The sequence below is a fragment of the Lithobates pipiens genome, unplaced genomic scaffold (genome assembly GCF_037356315.1).
Source record: "Lithobates pipiens isolate NorthernLeopardFrog02 unplaced genomic scaffold, aLitPip1_a1.2 Scaffold_13, whole genome shotgun sequence".
In the NCBI taxonomy this organism is placed as follows: domain Eukaryota; kingdom Metazoa; phylum Chordata; class Amphibia; order Anura; family Ranidae; genus Lithobates; species Lithobates pipiens.
Genome location: NW_027507718.1, coordinates 24,988,270 through 25,009,512, shown reverse-complemented (window position 1 = coordinate 25,009,512; position 21,243 = coordinate 24,988,270). Strand labels below are relative to the sequence as shown.

The window sequence follows — 21,243 nt, the reverse complement described above, 5'->3', positions numbered from 1 at the left end:
CTAAGATTAGCAGAACAAACTGAACTACAAAGAGTTATTGGATTGAAAAGAAAACTGGTCTACACAAACTGCTTAGCATTCAGTACAGTTGCTTAGTTTCAGGACCACATGTTGCATTTAAAATAGTGTTGGGGATAGGTGTCTGTGACTCGAATTCTAAGATCAAAAGGACAGTATTTTGTCTTTCCTTCACTTTTTTCCTATAACCTTGTAAGATTACTCTTCAAGCATTTTTACAGATGTGGTTGGTATGTGCTGCTTATAGGCTGTCACATTGCTGCTGTAGATAATGCCAGGCATTCCTAGCTTTAAAGAATAGGAAAGTTAACAGTAGGTTTTAGTTTCCTATCTGTCACAAATCTGTACTCTCATACATTGTTAATGCACACAGCAGTATCATGTGCTGCACAATACAGACAATATACATTTGTCCTGGAAAGTCATGTGAAAGGAGTACATTGCTAATGCCAAGCCTTGTTTCCTTAAGTACTGTAAGTTACATGAATGTAGAAAACAGCCAATAGTCATCACTGTTGTACTTGTCTGTTCACACAGCATATCTTAAAGCTTAATTAGTTTTTTTTTTCCTTCTTGATTAATTTAGTTGCAAGATGATTCAAGGTCCTGGGAAAGCATGCAATTTATCCAAGGCTAATGATGTCTTGTGCCGTTTAGGGATAGCAGAGTTAAAGACATTTTCACTTCACTACTGGGATGATGTTAAAATACTGATGTGTAAGAGGGGATCCATGGTACATGTGGCCCTCCTCTGCCAACTCTACTGCTCACCTGTATAACCTCAGCATATGCCAATCATTTTTTATTTTTACTTTTGCATTGATTTTAAATCTGCACTCGGTTCGTGCTTCTGAGTTGTACATATTACTGGTTATCAAATCTGGCATACATAATGCCATTCTGATGATTACTGTGCATTTTCTTTATTTTCTTTCTTTCATTTCATATACTAGAAAAATATAATTTGAAAAACATATTATAGATTAGGGACTAGATATCAGGAACCCAAATTAGGACCTTACAATCAGGCAAGTTGTCCTATACTAAGCTTTGGGCCATGATACACTTTAAATCCTGTCGCTGGCTGCATCTCACCGAGGTCTGAATTGCTAAAAAGGGCAGATAAAAATACTCACCTGCTTCAATGGTGTCACTTTACTGCTGGGTGGATGAGCAAGATGTCACTCCCCCCCGCTGATGGAAGCGATTTAGAATGTTACTTGCCAGCAAGACAACTTTGTCTCACTCATATCACCAGTTATATATTTTTGGCAATACTTCTATGGATCACAGGAGTGCAGTTCGTTCTGCACTCCTGTGATCCATTTTCAGATGACAATGGGCTGACATCACAGATCCGATCCAGGCTCTGAAAAGATCCTGGCCATTTTGGACGCATATGATCTGTGTAATTTAATTAATTTACATTTCTTTAGTAGCCCAAAAAAATCTAAACAAAGCCAACGTTTTTGTCTGCCTTTTTTTTTTTTTTTTTACAAATGAGAAGTATTTTAACAACTAATATTGCAACATTTTTGGCTGTAAAATGAACAGGGAAATAGAAAAAAAAATAAACTTATATATTTCACAGCTATGGGGAGGCAGCATTGATCCGATGCTGCAGCTGTCCCCTGTCGACTCTAAACTGAGAACTGAACAATCAAAGACCCCTGTTTGCTCAGTTCTCAGTTCCACTCTGAGCACAGAGTGGTGACTTTCAGTCAGAGCAGTGACCCTTCACTAGAGCACCAGAAAGTGGAGGGGCAGGAGCTGCTAGCTCAGGAACTCAGCTGCTCCCTTAGGCATTTGGGCAGATCCTGCTATTATTGTCGGGATCTCTACAGAGCCTGGAGCGGCTCTGGGATGTCAACAAACAGTGGGCTTTAGCCTGAATCTGGGTCACAGAAGTTCTGAACTTGAGTGCACTCCTGCTACCCACAGTAGAAGTATAGCCAAAAGAGCTTTGTCCATACCTCCCCTTTACTTTTCTGAATGAAGATTTTGAATAATCTCAATAGTAGAAATATTGGCATTACATTTACTAATGTCACAATTAAGTACACAGCTGTGCAATGTATCTGCTTAACAACATTTCTAAAGTAAAATAATAAGATAGTGGTTCAAGAGGTAGGTAGACAATGAAATATGTATACTAATAAAAAAGGTTGCCAGGGACATGGACTTGCCAAAGGGTCTTTTGGGGGGGGGGGGGTGCTTTATTTATGCTTCTCACTTACACTGTTACACATTTCTCACTTCTCAATTATTGTAGTAAATATTCAAGAGTGTAGTGTTAACTTTGTGCAAATTACATTGCTTTAGGCAAACATAGAACGACCGGCCAAAGGTGCACAGGCTCTCCGGGATCCATCTTCTTCCCTCCAGGCATACAAACACATAAGTTGAACCCACTGTGTTTTTCGCATACAGACAAGAAGAACAGGCGTAAACTTGTATTTTTTCATGAGGTACAGTTTGGAACATCATTTTTTTTTTTTTTTTAGTAAAGTGGTTAGGAAACAACCACCTTTATTTTAAAACATGCCTAAGTTGAGCGATTTATTTTATTCATTGAGAAGAAAGGCACCCACCTTGGGCTGTCATATCTGTCCCTTTTTGGAGGATTTATGAATCATTTAGAATAAAACATTGTCAGTTGTGACACCAAGTATGTTCTTTGTGTTTTAACTTGCACAAAGTGTCAGACCCAGTATATAGGAAGGACAACAAGGTGATTATGTTATCAATATAGAGACCACTTTTTTATTGCTGTTTTATTCCTCAGGATTTACTGTGATTAGCGTCACATCATAAAATAAGTAGTTTAGTTAGAGGTTCTCTATCATAAATGAGAAGTATGGCCAAAGCGCCTTTGTCCATACTTCTCACGTGGGTTACACAATTGCACCTACTTGTGTTCTCTTGGGACCCAGGAACTGTTGGGTAATGTTGCAAACCTGTTTCAGACTCTGGAGAGATCCTGACAATTATGTCAAGATCCACCCACGTCTTACAGGCAGCTGGATCAGCCTCTTGGAGCACCCACTACCCCCGGCTCAGTACTCCAGTAAGCGCTGAAGGGACAGAACAAAGAGTCAGTGACTCTCAATGAGCGATATGCACATAATCACACGTGGGAGTGTTCTTTGACGAGAGATATAACATTTTAAATAAGTCCCTGTGGTTACATTTTTTAATGTAAGAGGTTGCAACATAAGCCCAGCTGTATTTAATGAATTGTCACTTTATGTGTTGTGGCTTTAAAATCAGTACTTTAGGGCTGTGGTATTGCAGCTTTAACATAATTGCAGTATATACGTTTCTACCCTCCTTGACTCACCCACTTCCTACCAGTAAGCCCACTACAGGAAATGTGTCAGCAGGCAGAGTAATTTCTGATGATGGAGAGAATGTATTTTTGATCTATCTGGTACCAATAAACATTGCAGCGGTTTGGGTAAAACAAAAGAAAAAAAAAGTGGAGTTTATGTTTTTGTATGCCTGCAGTGTTAACTTTGGTATATTGAACGCTCAACATAACCATTTTTTTTAGAGACTGGGATAGATATGTGTGGTGTTGGCCACCAAAAACCCTGACAGTAATGCTCAGTGCTGAACCACAATGAAAATATCAAAACTTGGACTAGATTGATCCACCTCCTAAGCCTAGTTACGTTTTAAAGCTACGTTGGTTGACAGGAAATCATGAGCAGATTATCTGATTATTATAACATTCTTAAAATTTGATGTATTTAGTGTGAAGTGGACTACATTCAGTAATTATATTATGAGAATAATCTGCAATCAAAATAAAGTGCAAGATCTGTAATCTTATAAGTGGGTGCTGACGATAACAATGGATAACATTATCAATGGCTTTACTTAGGATGTCATTAAATGCATTATAACTGACAGCTTCTTCTATGACATCATAGTTTATGGAAAATACTACATGCATTTCAATATTTTGTTTCGATTTCGAGGTGTCTTAGTGTGTGTGCCTGTGTGTGCAATGAGGTAGTATGAATGCATTGGTTGATATTACATGACTTGTTGGGTTGCTCATTTCATTTACACTTGCAGCCAAAATTATGATCGAAGTACACAATTACTTATGTGCACCTTATGTAAATAGGAATTTGTTTAATCACATGTGGACCAGTGCACGGAGATGTACATCGGCACAATAGCACAGTTGGGCAAATGGGCGTACAGGTATGTCCCCATTAAATCGCTACATTGTGACCCGACGCATACTCCTTGACTGTGCCCACGGGTTCCCACGGACTTGATGTCCGCCGGGGTCTCACAATCGTGTTACAGAGGCATTTCCCTGTTCTGCCTAGCAACATGTCAGAGATCTACTGCTCCCTGTCATAGGAAGCAGTGATCTCTGTCATGTTCTAGTGAGACAATCCTCCCCACAATTAGAATCACCCCCTAGGACTCCCTAGGACACACTTACCCCCTTGATTGCTCCCTAGTGTTTAACACCTTCTCTGCCATCAGTGCAATTTTATAATTGTCAATGGTCGCAAAATAGTGTCAAAAGTGACCAATGTGTCCACTATAATGTTGTAGTCACAATAAAAATCACAGATTGCCGCCATTACTAATAAAATAATAATAATAATAAAAATATATGCCATAAATCTTTCCCCTATTTTGTAGACGCTATAACTTTTGTGCAAACCAATCAATATATGCTTATTGTGATTTTTTTATTTTTTACCACAAATATGTAGAAGAATACATATCGGCCTAAACTGACAAAGAAATTCGTTTTTTTTATATATTTTTTTAAGATATTTATTATAGCAAAAAGTAAAAAATATAATTTTTTTCAAAAATGTATTTTTTTTGTTTATAGCGCAAAAAATAAAAACTGTAGAGGTGATCAAATTCCACCAAAAAAAGCTTTGTGGGAAAAAAAGGATGTATATTTTGTTTGGGAGCCACGTCGCACGGCCGCGCAATTGTCAGTTAAAGCGACGCAGTGCCGCATCACAAAAAGTGCTCTGGTCAGGAAGGGGGTAATTCCTTCTAGGGTTGAAGTGGTTAAAATATTTTCTTACATAATGACAAAACACCAATGCTAAGCACGTCATTCTTGATGGTAGTGTATTGTTTCTGTGTTGCAGCTGCATATTTGTAACACATTGCCTAAATTAACAAACAGACTAAAGGCAAAATTATACCAATTTACCGATCGCATGATTGTTTTTGTGTTCACTTTGCTATCCATTTTTCATAATTTTTATGATGATATAATTAGCATGTTTAAATACAACAGCACATTTATTATGTATTCTCTCTTTTACCTTTGAATCTTTTAATCACCAAGATAAATTAGGTACAATTCAGATGGTTTTAGAGGTGTTACAAGATAATGGAAATTTGTAAGAAATTGCAATCCCAGCTCTTAAAATACTTGCCTTATAAAGAGTAATTATAGACAAGGTAGCTTTTGATTATGATGTATGTGCAACCTCATGTAACCTCTTTAAAAACAAAAGCTTTGAAAAAAGGCCTTCATTCAGAAACAACTCCATTAGTGCAACAGAGAAGAGTTTTTGTATAGTTAAGATGCTTTAGAAATAGCTGTAAATATAATTGGTGTCACTCCAAAGTTACTGGACATCTACAGTATTCCAATATAGTTGCATTTACTTTATTGGTAATTGGCCATACTCAAAATTAAAAATACGATTTTGTAGATTTGAGTACCAAGTACTGTGTAAGATAGATCTAGAACATGGCAGGTATTATTTTATTGATGTGCAGAAAAAGTGTAACTGTACTGTTATTTTGTAGCTTTTCATGCCCCCATTCCAGTACACTACACTAAAAGTATAACTTAAAGCAAAACGTTTTCTTGGAGAGAGTGGAGAGGGATTAGAACACAGTACTGACAGTATTTATTTCTGCCTGTGTCCCTTTAGGGAGATTCACATTTTCCATTTTGTCCTTTTCACCATTGTCGTTGAAAGTGAAAGCAAAAATAAATCCCACATTTTGGGTTGTTCCCAGAAAAGTAATAGAGGGGAAATCTTCCAATAGAGACACTGATTCTGGTAACCTGGGAGTCCCAGAGGGATTCCCTTAATTTTCAGGGATTTCCTTTCACTTCCTGTTTTGGCTATGGGACAGGAAGTGAAGGTAAATCTCCCCAATGGGTCATATATGTCAAAAACTAAACAAACAGCACTGAACAAACATAGCCCTACCTTACTCCATCTAAAATGAAAAAAAAAAGTTTTGTCTATAGTTCTTTTCTACTTTTATTTGTAGTGTCCATGCTCCGTTGGTGCATGGGGTGTGATCTTTACACAGGGTTGAATAAATAATACAAAGCTCATTCTATATGTGCTCAGAAGATTTTGTCTGATTTGTCTGCATATCAGTGGCAATAAAACTTAAAGAAGAAGTAGGTCCAAAGCTTTTTTGGCTCTACTTCTCCTATGGATCACAGGAGTGCAGTTTGTTCTGCCTTCCTGTGATCCGTTTTCAGCTGACAGCGGGCTAAAGTAAGCTGTCTGCTGACATCACTTAGCAGGTCCAGGTGCTGGATTGATTCTGAATTCTGATGAGTGTATAGCCTGCTTTATATACAGTACATCAGTACATATCTGTGGGGAAGGGGCATTAAAAGGGGGATATGATCTTCTTGTGTGAATATATACTTTGTTTTTACATTAAGATGACTGATAAAGATGCTGTTTCTGACTGGAAGAGGAGGCTAATTGTACATCTCTATCATACAATTTATGCCTTTATTTGGATCAACTGTGTGTTCTGTGGATGCATATTTTCGTTTTTTTTTGGGGGGGGGGGAGGGGTGGAGTAGGGGATTAACGTGAAGATCAATTGCCTTTTTTCCAACCAAGCTAACTGTATAACTGTAAATATGTTGATCTGGGTCTGTTCTAGGTTCGGGAATACTATTCATTTATCTGTATTACAACTTTTTTTATTCCTTTAAAAAATTAAAACATTTCACATCAAAATAAAAGTATTGAGTGTGATGAAAACATTCATTATCAATCAGCATATTATTCTCTAGGGACAGCTGACCTAGGCTTAATCCCTTTATTTTTCTAATTATAAAGGTTGTGTTGTTAATTAAATACTTTGCTTGTGACAAAATAAAATACAGTTGCAATTATGTCAACATATTTTATTACTTGTTCTTAATGATTTTTTTTTTGACACATTTCATATTTAACCATCTTGCTATCCTTTTCAACCTTATGGCCCATACACACAATTTGAAAATTGAATAAAAAATACAGCTTTTTTGAATCGATCGTACGATACTTGGATCCTTAGTACAGAGCTTTCAAGAACTGGTCGCGACAGTTAATCCGATGTTATCCAATCGTACAAGCACAAAAAAAATTCTCGTATGATACCAGATCATATGATTTTCCTTTAATCAGTACAGTTGTTGTCTGAAAATACAGTACAAATACACTACAACACATTACATCACTTCTGATTTTTTTTTTGAGAATTCTTGTAACTTTTGTAACCTCTCCATTTTCGATATGCGACTAGCATGCAAAAAAAAGTACACTCTATCATCCGATTTTCAGATCGTGTGTATGGGCCATTAGACATTAGGCCAGCATTCAGGGATTTACATGCATTTCGGTTTGTATTTATAGTAAATCTATTGTGTATTTTCATGGAGCACCTGCTTTGAATTGTTGATGTATTGTTTATTTTTGTATATGACTTTCACATTTTTATTAATTGCCATAACTTATTTTCATTATTGTACATCTGTATACAGACTTGATTAACCACTACAGAGCTATCTATGTTTCTGCATCCACTCAGTCCTCCTTGTTTACTAAATGAAAAGATAACAGCCATATAGAAAGTATGTTGATTTTATCAAGACCACGTTTTTAAAACATTGGTAACACACATTGGTTGGTTTATTAACCACTTACCGACCAGGCCAATTCTGCCATTTCTCTCCTACATGACAAAAATCATAATTTTTTTTCTAGAAAATTACATAGAACCCTCAAACATTATATATGTTTTTTTAGCAGAAAACCTAGAGAATACAATGGTGGTCATTGGAACTTGTGCATACATTTTTCAAATGCGTTTTTTTTGGAAAAAAAAACAGCTCCGTGCTTAAAAAAAAACCCAGTAAAGTTAGCCCAATATTTTTGCATAATATGAAAGATGAAGTTATGCAGAGTAAATAGATACCTAACATATCACGCTTCAAAATTGCACATGCATGTGGAATGGCGCCAAACTTCGGGAACTTAAAAATCTCCATATGCGACTCTTAATTTTTTTTTACTGGTTACATATTTTAAGTTACAGAGGAGATCTAGGGCTAGAATTATTTCTCTCTCTCTAACGTTCGCGGCGACACCTAATATGTGTGGTTTGGAAACCTGTTTTCCATATTTGGGTGGGACTTATGTGTGCATTCGCTTCTGTGTGCGAGTACACGGGAACAAGGGCATTTTTAATTTTTATATACTTTTTATTCATTTTACTTTACATTTTTTAGTTTGACACTTTAAAAAAAATTAAATATCCCTTGTAATAGGAATATGGCATGATCGGTGCTCTTTACAGTGAGATATGGGATCAATAAGACCCCACATCTCACCTCTAGGCTGGAAAGCCTGAAATAATAATAAAAAAAAACGATCTCAGCTTCCCAACTGAGGCGGCGCAGTTTTTTTGAATGCAGAGTCCGGGTGTGACATCATAACATCATGCCTGGCATCCGATGATCATAGAGACTCTGGCGACCATCTGGTCCGCTGGAAATCTCTATGATAAACATCCAGGGCCGGCGGAGCTGTTCTCCGACTCACCGATCACAGCAGTGAGTTGGTAGAAGCACTGGAGGGCGGTGGGAGGGGGGGACGTCCCCTCTTGCGGCCCATAAGACCGATCAAGTGGCTGACCAGCCACCATGATTATTCTTATAGTGTAGGGAATCGCCGGCTGAAAAAGCAGATATCTGAATGATACCTGAAGCTGCAGGCATCTTTCAGATATACCCCCACAAAGCCCAGGACGTCATATGACAGCCAGCCGTCGGCAAGTGGTTAAAATTAAAGTGGACAGCATCAGCACCACAATTTTACATGAAAAAAACTCAGGACTGTAGTCTAAATTGACATCAGCTAAAATCTTATCAATCTCTTGGTCGGAGCATGACCCACTTATTATATTCTTTACCAAACTAACCTTTATGGCTGTGAGATCACTTTGGCATTTGAACACATTTTTGGGTAACTAGCCACATTGCTTCTAAATAGCTCTGCATTTTAAAACGTATTTTGAGATAAATAAAGCTGAAGACTCCCCTCTTCTATAAATTGCATGGCCCACAAAGCCTCAGTTCAAAGATTTCCTATCCAACTTTCATCAAGACTAAAAGACGCTCACAATGAACTGCTTGACAGTAAAACTAGGTACTGCTTTAGTTATTCAACATAAACAATCTCTTGACCCTTTCTCTATTGGACAAATTAGAACAGGCATTTACTGTTACTAGAACTAAAAAAACTTTGAGATGACGTAATCACAATTTGTTTATGTGGAGAGACAAACCAGGTTCTCTTTTAGCTAAAAAAACGTAACCCTAGACTCCAAATTCACGCTTTACCCAAACTTAAACTTGGAGATGACACTTTATCCCAAAATCCCCAATGCATTTCCATGTATTTTTATAATACCCTTTATGAAAAACCATTGAACAATATCCAATCTTCCCTGCTTTAAATCTTCCCACCCACAACACTCAGTATGGGGGAACTCAAGGATCAACCCTCTACTAGTGAATACATTCACAGGGCTATTAAAAATAAAAAGTTTAACAAATCTCCAGGTCCAGACAGATTTCCTAATAACTACTACAAGAAACTACCTGGTCATTAAGTCCCTCATATGGTACATTATTTCAGCCACCTCTGAAATGGGGAGACCATCCCTCAGGATGAGAACAACACATTTATTAGTGCCATCCAAAAATCCAGTAAAGACACAAAAGATGTTTATAATTATCGTCCGATCTTCCTGATCAACTGTGATTTAAAAATTTCTCTAACCATTTGTCTAAAATATCTATTAATACCACCCTAATAGAATCAAACACTGTTAATAAGGCATCTGGTGCCTACTAGAGTGACAAAAATGCACTCAGCAGCACCTTCAAATTGTTTTAGACACTGTGGCCAAATAAGTACCATGTACCACATTTGATGGCAATGCCCTAAAGTATTCAGGTTCTGTATTGGAACACATGTCCCCAGATCTCCAGAAATTGCTCTATTCCAGAAAACTAAACCATTCAATCCCAAAAAAAGGCCAAATGGTTAGTTTTTTATTTGATATTGGCAGCAAGATGTCAGAACCAGACCATAGTGGCATTTGGCTATTTTAAAGAAAAATAGGGGATTAAAGAGATCAAAACACAGATTCAAACAATAGGCCTTATAATAGACAAAGAAGAAAAAACATATTGGGAAATGTGGGACTTTATGGGTGTTTGTTACTACAAATGGATATACCACAATATATTTAGTAAAAAATATATATTTTTATTACCAAAATGAATAGCATTAAAAAAGTCACTTCCTTCATATAATTTTCCACGTAATAATTCTACGTGTTTCGCCTTGCGGATTCCTCAGGAAATGCGTGGACTTTGTTTCTAATAAATAGACACAAAGATAGATCAGAAAACTACATGTACACAACAAAAGGAGAAGTAATAAACAAAAAGCATCAAAACCTTATGTATACATACATATCAATACACACATAGATTGTGTTGATTGTTCAATTTGTTCCTGACCCTATATATATATATATATATATATATATATATATATAGTCAATAACCCCCAATGTGTTTAATTCTCTCACAACCGGTAAAATGAAATCTGCCAGCACAGTACAGAAACGGTTAATATGGCAAAGACAGCTCCCAAGCCTCCTCACAACAAAAATAACTAAGTACAATTTTACTTCCAGGAAAGAGCATTTAACCACTTGCCTACTGGGCAGTTTTACCCTCATCTTTCTGAACTGTCACACTTTGAATGAAATCACACAAATATATCCTTGTTTTGGTGGTATTTAATCACTGCTAGGTTTTCTATTTTTTGCTAAATAAACAAAAAAAGACCGACATTTTTGAAAAAGAAAAAAGTTTGTTTTTCATAGTTTGTTATAAAATTTTGCAAACAGGTAATTTTTCTCCTTCACTGATGTACGCTGATGATGCTGCACTGATGGGCACTGATAGACTGCATTCTGATGAGCCAGCACTAATGGACACTGATAGGTGACACTGATGAGGAGGCACTGATTGGCAGCACTGATGGGCACTGATTGGCAAAACTGGTGGGTACTGATTGGCAGCACTGGTGGGCACTGTTATGCAGCACTGACGGGCACTGTTAGGACTGTGTTGATAATCAGGAAACTGATAATCAGTGCTCTGATAATAAATGTAGGTGTCCATTTCACACAAGCTGGTTATTGGCTCTCCCCTTTTCGCACTGTCAGCCTGTGGAAAGGAATGGCGATAACCAGCATGTGTTTACATTGTTCTCAGCTGTGATTGGACACAGCTGATTACGTGGTAAAGGGCCGTTGTGATTGGCTGTCCTAAGGACACAATGATCACAGAGCATGCAGCAGTTGGCACAATCATCGAAGTATGTCATATGATGCCCACCCAGAACTGGATGACCAGTCTGTAGCCATCATTTGGTTATTGCGTGGTCAGTAAGCATTTAAAAAACGGTAAGCTGTAATTTTTTTTTTTTTTTTTTTTTTTTACTGGGGTGATAGGAAAAATATACATTGGGCGTTATCCCAGTTTGGCTGAAAAATTGGAAATACCCTTAATGCAGCTGTCAGGCAAAGGGTTAGTGAGCTTATGAAAAAAGAAAAAATGCACAATGGTAACAAAACTCAAAATAAAACATAATTGCTTTTCGTAAAACAAAAGCAGCAGTAAAACTATATATAAATGCACAATGCATATTTTACACTTCATAAATTGACACCGGTTAGGAAAGTAATCTCTAAAATGTGAATGTTCTGGTAAGTGTGTGTGCATCTGTTTTTATAAGCATATTTTATGCTGACATGATTAAGAAACGTAATAGGAAAATGACATACGGATATATATTAACAGCTGCCTATCCTGAACATTTATAGCAAATATTTTAGCAACTCATGACACCTATGTCAATATGTGACAGCACTTGTTCTGTTTTAAAGAGGTTACAGAAGTTGTGCAAAAATGTTGTTTCATGTTGTGTTGGCAAAGTGATTGGCTATAGTTATTGCAACCCTGAACATTTAAATAAATGGGGAAACTAGATAGTCCTTTCAATGTTTGATTGAATAACTACTTACTTAATAATGTTGCATGTTACAAGAAACTGATGCACCTGTCAAGATTTAGCTATTTAGTTATCACAGAAAGGTACATGTTACAAAACGCTGTTGTACATTTCAAGATTGAAGTGGTATTGAACCCAAAAAACAACAGCAACTATATTACAGCCTACTAATTCTTAGATGAGGTGGCTGTATTACTTTTCTTTTTATAGATTTTTCTTTTCCTTTTTTCTTCACCTGTTGATCCGATCAGTAAAGGCCCGTACACACGGTCGGACTTTTTGACAACAAACATGCAAATTAGCTGTTTTGGAGCAACATCCGACTGTGTGTACGCTCCATCGGACAAACTTTTTCTGTTTTCATCGGACTTTTGTTGGCTGTGCGAACGGACAAACTTTCTGGCAACAAAAGTCCGATGGAGCAAAGTCCTACCGTGTGTACGCAAAAGCATCGGACTTTTGTACAAGGTACAAACACGCATGCTCAGAACCATTGCAAACGATCAGACTACAATACAGAAGTTGACCAAAGGTGGCGCTGGAGTCATTGAACGTCCTCTTTTGAAGTAGCGTCCGTACGTTGTGACGTCACCACGTTCGTGTTTGTTGTCAAAAAGTCCGACCGTGTGTATGCAATACAAACTTGTGGACAACACACTTTGTACAAAAGTCCACGGAAAAGTTTGTACAAGTCCGACCGTGTGTATGGGGCTTTAGTCTGTTATTTTTCATCTTCCTTTAACAGACCAAGCTGTCCAGACAAAGTGGCAGTTAGGAGGTTTAGACAAACCATTTAGCACTGACAGGGGTGCTTACAATGTCAGCTTTTATTCATTTATGAAAACCTTTATCTCAAATAGGAAAAACTGTTGCTGTACATGCTTAAGAAATGTTAGCTGGAGATTCGTTTCAAATTGTTATGCCTTGTACACACGGTCGGACATTCCAACCAAAAAATCCGTCAGATTTTTTCCGACGGATTTTGTCCAAAACTGGTGTTGCATACACACGGTCAGACAAAGTTGTCGGAAAATCCGATAGTTTGGAACAAGGTGACATTTGTTATGTTTGACGGGGCTACGTAGAGGCTTGTAGCCAATAGCTTTGGTCTCGTAATTTGATCTGAGCATACATGGCACTTTGTCTGTCGGAATTCTCTACAAACGATCGGAAAAAATCAGATCAGATTTTTTTGTCTGAAAATTTTAGAGTGGAGACATCCTATGACAGGAAGTGTATTACTAGCTGGATCACCAGGTGAAAATAAAGGAAAAAAGCCTATTAAAAAATGAATGCAGCCACCAAATCTAAGCATTTGTTAGCTGCAATATACTACATTTTTATTTTTAGGTTTAATACTCTTTTAAGCTGTGTTACCAGTGAAAGGTGCATGTTAAAAGAAACTGTTGCCAGTTTTCAAGTAATGTTGCCAAAGAGTTGGACATTGCAAGAAATGAGACTGTTGTCATATTTCAAGACACTGCAATGTTGCTAGGCACATCTATGTAACAGGATCCTCTCAATTTAAAATAAAATACCATTTTACATTTATGATCCCTATCGTTCTGAATTTAAATTTGGCCAAGAAATTGTAGAGAAGTTAAAGAGACTTGTATAAAGTTGGCCACACATGTTACAGTTTGATGTTACGGCATTTAAACAGAACTGTCAAGAAACCTCATGTCCACGGGTGTTTTACAGCCGCTTTTAGGAGCATTTTTTATAGCTTAAAAATGCCTCTCCATGTTATTTTATGGCCTCATGCCCACACGGACGTTTTTGAGCTGTAAGCTGTAAATGACCCTTGTGGTGTCATTACCCTCTATCATGCCCCGGGTGGTGATTTCACAGGGGACGGAGCCTCTGGATGACGTGAGCGGGTGGCCCCGCCCAATGCCAATATAAGTCATTGCACACGGTGGACCCAGCATTACACTGGGAGATCGCGTTGAGTCATCATCGGAAGAAGAACAGAGGGAGAAGACATTGGAGAAAACCCGGCAAAAGAGCGCGAAGACAGTGGAGAAGACCCGACAAAAGAGCTAGAAGACAGTGGCGAGAGAAGACAGCGCATAGAGGAGAAGAACCGGAGGAGTTTTTAAAAAGGGACAGCATCAAATTAAAATACAGCCTGAAGATGCAAGGTTGATTTGAAACGCGTTCCTGTTCCAACATTTTACTTCTATGTAAGGTGGCTTCATATCCATGGCTTTGGCTCTCCAGTGACAGCGGTTTCCTGCTTCCTTTCCATCTCCGCTTCCTTGCCTGTGGCAAGGCAAGGCATTCTGGTTTTGTGTCTGATCTCGGTCCCAGAGACTACCTGACTGTCATACTGAGCTCTATTTTGTCTTTGATCTTTCCAGAGAGGAATGCCAATGTTTTCCATCAGTGGAGCTTTGATTCTAATAAAAGTGCTGTTTGACCCCCCCTGAGTAAGGGAGGTCGCAGGTAAGCCTTTTATCTTAATGAGGCGATGGGAAACACGGTGATGAGCACCCAGTTTTCATTATATGCTGCACTCTTAAGTCACTATATTGGATTCTAGCAATATATGAACATTTTTCTCATTTATATTGTTTTTCCCTTTTTATTGCATTTTATATACGACTCTTGTTACACCGTGCATTGTCGCACAGGACTGCACTGAAAATAATTATTTGGTTGCATATAGCTCAATGTATTACATTGCACTGCATAGTTGCACTTTATTTGAATTTATGCTATTTATGTTTAGGCCATATTGCACATTTATATATAATATTGTGTTTTACTTATGCTAGATATGTTTTTATGCACATGGCTAATTTGTACTTTAACCTAGAGCTGCACTTTATTATTTTCATATCTAAATACATTGTTTAGCAGGGCAAGAGACCTGATTCTTTTTCTCTGATCCATCCAAATTGCACTTATAGATCTTTTGCCCCTTCCCATTCTTTGACTAGACAGTAAAAGTAGAAGCACAAACAGTGATAGGTTTATTGTGTATAAGGACTGGGAGCTTTGGTCAGAATTAAGCGACCAGCTTAAAATAATTTCCAGGAACACTTTGTTTCTGAGATTGTTGCTTTATTCTGTTAAAGGACCGCATACCACAAAATTTTCATTCATGGCATACAGAGGATAAAAAAGCATTTTGTGGTACAGTGGGTCAGTGCTGAATATCTGGGGCAAGTCTTGAAAATCTGAGTCCATTCCAAAAATCTATGGTTCAGTAAAGAACTCATAGTCTCTTGTGTTGTACACAATGTGGAGGGCTTAAAGGTTGTACAAATGTGCTTATAATTCCCTGTAGGGCCTTTTGTATATGTTTCTATTTCAAATAATACCAAAACAGTAATATGTTTTTATAGTATTAAAGCGCAAATTGTAACAATTTATGACTTGTTGACTATAACGAAAGGTGGCATAGTGCTGAATGATATGTATGTGTCAGACATTTCATACAAGGTAGTAATCATAAGTCTGCTCACTGAGGATGTTGTCACAGAAATTCAGATGTTTTGACAGCATTTCCTGTAAATTACCTTCAATACAATCACTCAGGCTTTAAATCTATCATTGCCACGCAAATTGACTGAAAAGTCCAAACAATTTGTAATATCTGAGTTTACATTTATTAGTGCACTCCAAACGGCCAGTTAAGCCAGTCAATGAACTGCTGATCCCATGCAGGGCCCAGTGCTTTCATGAACAAGTCAGAAAACACACTGAAGTGATCAGAAAGAAGATGTATACATTCAGATGTATAGTTATCGACTTTTTTTTTACACAAATATCTTAAATAATTATGTGAATAACCCTATCAGTATGTGTCAAGGTTTATAAAAATGCGTTTCTATGTAAAATGTTTAATATACATATATATGGCTGATATATTGGCTGATATATATGTGGGCTCACAAGAAAAAAATGCATTTCAGTGATGCTTCTCACAATGAAAGCAATTTAGCCAACTCATTAAAAAGCACAGGTTGTCTTTAAATATGGCAAATATGTTCAATTTTACTTTTACGAATGTTTTTATTTCAATGTTCATGTTTTTTCACTTTGTGTCTGACCTCTCAGTTTGAGTCAGGGGATTAAAGGTCGTCTGCCGTCTGATAGTGTCACCTGAAGTGTCAAACTTCAGGAGATGATTTACTACCTTACTATTTTACTACCTTTACTGAAGAAATTAAATCTTGCAGACTATATACTTTTTATTGATTTAAGTGTTTGTAAACCTCTGAAATTAAAAATGAGCAAAGCATATCCCTCTATAGTGTGTACTTACCTTCGATCTGTAGCACTTAGTGGGGTTCCTGACTGCTCTGTCCTTCCTCTGTTATCTGCATAAGTCACTCATGACAGTTTTTCCAGACACCAGGCAATCCTTCCATAGTCCAAACCTCCTCCAGCACAGAGCAGGTGATTGCCAGCCACAGCTGTGCATGTTTCCCATAAGAGTGTGTTTGTGTTATGTCCATTCCTCCACTCTGGTCTCAGATTACACACAGCTCTGTGCTCTCTGCTTTGCAGTGTGTATAATCAAATCCCCTTTCTCTACCTCCTGAAAACTGAGAAATACCAGCTAAACTGTGGACTTTGAAAAGCTGTAAAGAAAAGAGATGGCTGCAGATAAACAGGTACATCAATTAAAGAATTAGCATTCAAATCACCATGTAAGCCTTTTCATGACAGGTTCTCTTAAAAGTAAACATAATATGGTGCTGCTGTGGGTGACCACCCTTTGAAAATGCTACATGCCTAGCTGCTGTGCTGACCCACTGGCTTCATTGCATGTTAAATGACTGATCTGGAACAAGCCTGCATATCAGGAAAGCCAGAGAAACGTTGGGAGTCTTTATCTGCAGAAATCCACAGTTGTGTATGTGACAAAGGTCTGCCAAGCTGGTATGTGTGGTGGCATTTCTGCAAGTAAAGTATCAATGGCTCACAGCTGAATTCAATTACATATAACAAAATGTTTAACACATTACAAACTGCAATGGTACATAAGAGCTGAGCTGGCTCCCCTGCTGTGTGCGCCTGCTTCAGCTAGCAAGTTTGTTATACAATAGTATAACTAGCTGACTTGCACCTTCCCTAAAGATGCTTATAGTAAACCTGTCATGGGGGAATTATGGGGGCAGCCATTGTTGACCTCATTCTTTAATTCTGTCACAGACCTAGTATGCAAATCAGCAACGACAGAGAAGTGTCAGAAATCCTTATCTGCATACTTGTTTCAGGCTAGTGACCTAGGATACTAAGTTATAATAATAATAATAATAATATAATAACACAGCGACAAGGATTTGAAAAATAAAAAGTCAGCAGTATTTTAAGGGGGAACCCTATGCAAAAAAATTAAAAGAAAAAAAAAAAATGGGTTTCCTCCCAAAATGCATGCCAATTCCTTATGTGAGCATGCATCCAGGCTGGCCAGGATGATGAGTGGGGATAGGGACAAGCCATTATTGGCATGAGAGCAACAAGGAGAAGATTGTTGATCAGGATTGACGGGAATCTGAGTTTAAGGATGATGTGATTGAAGATGGATTTACATCATAGAAGTTTTAGGGGATGGGGCATTATTAGATTGACATTTTTTTTTTGTGAATGAGTAGGGGTACAATATACCCTTTACACTTTCAAATGGGTGGGGCAGTATCTAGCTTGAGATTTTACAGTTCCACCACAACCACCAGGCTGGGGTTGTAGGGATGAGACCCTTTGTCAGCATGTCAAGGTACTCCCCATGCTGTGGGCATGTGGTTTAGGAGGGGAGGGGCAGACAGGCTGTATGTGAGGATAAGGGCTTACTGTGGTCGTGCGGGAATTTTATTGTCATCGGTGTGGGGTTCCTCCCTAAAATCCATACCAGTACTCTCAATGGGCCATCTTTGACATTGCCTGCTGCATAACAACCAATGACACTGTTCAGCCTGCGGGGCTGAACATACACAGGACCAAACCATGCACTGAGGATGGAGTGTCCGGTAAAGGCACCACTTTCTGTAGACTGTAAAAAATGACTGTTTATTTTCTGAACATTGTGTTTGTTTACTACTTGAAACTTATCTTAGCAAGGACAGGATAGAATTCACTGTTTTGTACAATGACAGTATCTGCTTTGTCCAGGCACAATACATAATGTTGAAAGCTCTCAAGTCCATTGATATCATTCATTGCTTTTGACCTTTTCTTAACATCTTCATTTATCGAATCTTCAAATATGTCAAAGAAGACTTGCACTAAGGAAGTATGGAAGCTTGCGTTGCTCACCCCTTCTTCTGAAAATATAATTCTCCTTGCTGTCAACTAGCTCCCGTGACCCATGTGTAGATCAGGAGTTATTACATTATTCTGATGTTCCTGATCTGCATGTTGGTTCCAGGAATTTGGAAGCCATAACAGTCAGGCAACTAGCATTTCAAAAGAAGTACAGGACTGACAGTTTTTATTTGAAGCAAAACTAATTAAAAGAAAAATCGCAAACAATCCTACCTGAAAAACAAGATACATACTTGTCTTGCAGCACACAACAGAAAATCAATCTGATTAATAAAAACCCTCCTCTGACACTGGGAGTGTCCATGTTCTTGGTCTCCTCCCACCAACTTCCGCATTATTACTGTCAGTTGGGAGACTTATTCAGAAATGTGAAGAACCAAAGAAATTGAAAATCCCAAAGGTGTCGGTTTCCCAGTGGACTTCAAAGAAGGATTATTGAGCAGAGCAGTGTTCTGACAGTGCAGCTAATAGGAAAGGAACATATTCTCTCTTATCTTTTTCAGGTAAAAACATTTGCTATTTTTATTTTTAATTACAGTGATGCGTTAAAGAAGTTTCCTGCCTAGTTAAAGTAAAACTTAAAAGTTAAAGTAGTATTAAAGCCTCTTTTTTTCACACCACCACTTTACTCTTGATGGGCTTAAAGGGGTTGTAAAGGCAGAAGTTTTTTTTTATCTTGATGCATTCCATGCATTAGCATAAAAAGCCTTCTGTGTGTAGCAGCCTCCCAATCACCCCCTATTACTTACCTGAGCACCCTCTCTGTCCAATCATGTCCACAAGTCCCTCGGCCATTCCTGACTCATTGGCTGAGACACAGCAGCTGCGCCATTGGTTTCCACGGCTGTCAATCAAAGTAATTTAGCCAATCGTGAGAGAGAGGGGATGGGGCCAAATAGCAGCTCTGTGTCTGAATGGACACAGGGAGCTGTTACTCGGCACGGGTGCCCCCACAGCAAGCTGCATGCTGTGGGGGCACTTGACAAGGTAAAGGGGCCAGGAGCAGCGAAGAGGGACCCAAGAAGAGGAGGATCCAGGCAGGTATAATTAAACAATCACTTTAACACAGTATTAAAATACTTCTATTAACCACCAGTGCCCCGGAAGATTAGGCTGCTCAATGACCAGGCCATTTTTTTGGGATACAGCACTGCATCGCTTTAACTGACATTATACCCAAACAAATTTGACGTCCTTTTTTCCCACAAATAGAGCTTTTTTTGGTGGTATTTGATCATCTCTGTGGTTTTTATTTTTTGCACTATAAACAAAAAAGCGACAATTTGAAAAAAACACAACATTTTGTACTTTTTGCTATAATAAATACCTCCAATTTTTTTTTTTAAAGCAAATTTTTTCCTCAGTTAGGTCGATAAGTATTCTTCTACATGTTTTTGGTAATAAAAATCGCGAAGTACCAGGACGAGCAATCGCGGGTGCCCGCCGCTCATTGCGCCCGCTGTGCACTTGCATCGGCTGCAGGCGCACGCTCGCCCCTAGTGGCCAAAAAGGCGAAGCAACATAAGGTAACATTGTTTCACCCAGTCATGCCATTCTGCCACAGTAAAACTATGGCGGTTGGTCGGCAAGCAGTTAACAGCACATCTTGAAAACTCACTTTTTCCCATTCATCACTGGCATTCTCCAGCTTCCTGTGTGCTTCTTCCTGAACTTCCTGTCGGGAACTACACACTAGAAACATTACTTTCTGTTGAATAGGTTACATTCTTTGGGACCACGTGTCCCACTGTGCCTAGCACCTGAACACATGTGTGACCACCATTCATGAACTCATCATTTGCCTGCAGGAGGGCACAAAAGTCTGGTCTTTGGTGGGGTTTATTTTTGTTGCCCGTGTTTGTCAGTGCAGGAAAGGTTCATCGCCCTGTAATCTGGTTTCAGGAGTGAGCAAGAAAAGGGTGGTTGCTTGAGATCCTGAAAAGGAATAGAGCCACCCTAAAAGCGGATGTCACAGCCAGCACTTTCAGGACAAGCTTTTTTGTCAGGAAGCAGAAAATGTAATGCAACGTGGACCTGCAAAAATATGAGATGCTTTAATATTATCTGTAATACCACTTGCCACTCCTGCAGATATTCTGCGGCAGGCCAGCATAGGCAGGTTCGGTTTTATATATATATATATATATATATATATATATATATATATATGTATATATATATATATATATATATATGACTGAGCCCCTTCAAGGTTAAGAGTGTGCTCCTCCTGTAACTGCTGTGTCCACCAGATAATCGATAACCGGGTTATCATGTGACCGCTATGATTGGTCATAGCTATCACATGATAACAGTGTAAGAGTGTAAGCAACCTGTTATGAATGGCTTTCCGTTCATTAATAACTTGCTTACTGTAATTGGCCCAAAGCATTGACATGGTACCTGGCTACCTGCACCATATGATTAGCTTAGCCAGTCACAGATTACAACCAAAATCCTGCTGTTTGCAAATTGTTAACCCAGTGATCATCACTGTATAAGCAATAACAGTGTAAAAAAGAAAAATCCCTGATCA

The 21,243-nt window shown here is 38.3% G+C and overlaps 1 protein-coding gene across 1 annotated transcript in view; it reads left to right on the top strand.

The window, feature by feature from the left end:
• The window catches only part of RORB (RAR related orphan receptor B), a 335,735-nt gene that overhangs the window by 107,358 nt on the left and 207,134 nt on the right, over nucleotides 1-21,243 (top strand). The gene's annotated exons all lie outside the window — the stretch shown is intronic.